This window comes from Zingiber officinale, chromosome 1B (genome assembly GCF_018446385.1).
Source record: "Zingiber officinale cultivar Zhangliang chromosome 1B, Zo_v1.1, whole genome shotgun sequence".
In the NCBI taxonomy this organism is placed as follows: Eukaryota; Viridiplantae; Streptophyta; class Magnoliopsida; order Zingiberales; family Zingiberaceae; genus Zingiber; species Zingiber officinale.
In genome coordinates, this window is record NC_055986.1 from 60190242 (window position 1) to 60192827 (window position 2586).

A 2586-nucleotide genomic window follows, 5' to 3' on the forward strand; every position below is an offset into this window, starting at 1 on the left:
TTCTGTTTTGAATCAGATCTGGATCTGAATGGACGGATGGGATTGATTTGGAGCTAAATCAACGGTGAAAGTTTGCCCAAAATCCGATCTGAAGGTACTGATCTTGCTCTAGGGTCTGGATCTACCCTCCCGTCGGTCGGATCGATCAGATCATCACTGGATGGCCCAGATCTGCCCAGTCTTCAATGAACGGCCCGGATTATTTCGGCTGGATCAATGGCTAGATGAACTCAGATCTGGATCAAAACTTCTGGATCTTCATCAATGGCTCATATCTGCTCCCCATTAGGTTGGATCGGCCAGATCTTCAACGGATGGTCCAGATCTCTCCTATTCTTGATGAATGGCCCAAATCGACCCAAAGCTTGATCTTGTCTTTTGAACTCCGATTCGAGCCCAATTCCGGTCCAAATAGATCTAAATCTAAGATCCTTTGATGTCTACAAAATAAGAATTAAATATTAGCACCAAATAACACCAAAAATAAGATAATTTGCAATTATGCCCAAAAATACACACAATGTACAAAATGTGATGTAACCATGATTTAAACTATGAAATTAACATCAAACCATGCATATATGAATCAAAATAATGCAATGAAAATCATGGTTATCAAGCTCTGACGTTAAAAATCGAGAGACGAACCGGCGTTTATAAACCCTCCGGCGGGAAGACCGTCGAGCTCCGACGTTAAAAATTGAGAGACGAACCGGCGTCTATAAACCCTCCGGCCGGAAGACCGTCGAGCTCTGACGTTAAAAATCGATAGACGAACCGGCGTCTATAAACCCTCCGGCCGGAAGACCGTCGAGCTCCGACATTAAAAATTGAGAGACGAACCGGCGTCTATAAACCCTCCGGCCGGAAGCCCGTCGAGCTCCGATGTTAAAAATTGAGAGACGAACCGGCGTCTATAAACCCTCCGGCCGGAAGCCCGTCGAGCTCCGACGTTAAAAATCGAGAGACGAACCGGCGTCTATAAACCCTCCGGCCGGAAGCCCGTCGAGCTCCGACGTTAAAAATCGAGAGACGAACCGACGTCTATAAACCCTCCGGCCGGAAGACCGTCGAGCTCCGACGTTAAAAATCGAGAGACGAACCGGCGTCTATAAACCCTCCGGCCGGAAGACCGTCGAGCTCCGACGTTAAAAATCGAGAGACGAACCGGCGTCTATAAACCCTCCGGCCGGAAGACCGTCGAGCTCCGACGTTAAAAATCGAGAGACGAACCGGCGTCTATAAACCCTCCGGCCGGAAGACCATCGAGCTCCGACGTTAAAAATCGAGAGACGAACCGGTGTCTATAAACCCTTCGGCCGGAAGCCCGTCGAGCTCCGACGTTAAAAATCGAGAGACGAACCGACGTCTATAAAACCTTCGGCAGGAAGCCCGTCGAGCTCCGACGTTAAAAATCGAGAGACGAACCAGCGTCTATATACCCTCCGGCAGGAAGACCGTCGAGCTCCGACGTTAAAAATCGAGAGACAAAACGACGTCTATAAACCCTCTAGACGGATAGCTTTTCGCATGGTACGACCCGGTTGTAAGCGCCGACCAGTAACAAGTCCTGCTATTAAGTCAAGAATATTACGGCCGAGCGACTCCCTTATAAAGAATACTTAGCGTGAAAAAATTCTGGCCGAAACAAAGGTTAAGGATGAATACTGGTCGAGCAATCAAATAACAAACAAAAAACAGAGTTCATTTACGCCGAACGACGGACAGACAAAAGAAGTAATAGCAAGAGTATTTGCACCGAACGACGGGCATACAAAAAACGGTTCAAATACTCCTCACTCATCGAAATTAAAAAGGGCGTCGGGGATAGAGCCCATCATGACAGCCAGATCTTCTGGGGGGACGGACAGCTCGGCGGGTAGATGGCCCTTAGTCTTCAAATAATCAACCGCCACCTTGATCGCCTCTTCAAAAGTTAGAGACAGCTTGTCGCTGAACTTTTCACCGAACTCGTCCGAGCGGGCGAAAGCTTTCCGCACTTCAGCCGACCGGCCAGGCTCCCCGTCTTGATATTCTTTGAGCGCGACTCAAGAAGCGTCAAGGGCAGCCTGGAGATCTTTCAAATCCCCTTCAAATTTAGCCTGATCGGCCGAGCGGTCCTCCCGTTCGGTGGACAAGAGGGTGCCCAACTCCTTGACGCGTTGATCCAAACCCCGGTTCTCCACCTTCATAATATCCAAGTCTGAGATGGCCTAAAGCTTTCGGTTTGTCGCAAGCTTTATGTCATGGTCACGCTTCTTGACCACAACTTCAAGCCGAGCCACCTCCGCCGTCAGCTCAGAAGACTTCTGCCGCTCGGATTCCAAAAGCTTTTTAGTATTCTCCAGCTCGGCGGATGACTGCCCCTGACTTTCCCCCGAGAGTTTGAGCTTTTTCAGCTCATTTTCCAGCTCAGCCAGGCGATTGCTAATTGCAATCTGTTCCACCCAGGTCTGCGCAGAAGAGATGTCAAAGGTTGATTAAAAAGGAACACCAAGGGAGAAAGAACATACCCCGGTGGCCTGCTGTAGATTGCTGTCTCCCAACTGACTGGGAGTCATGAGCGCGACGCAAATCCGGGCATCC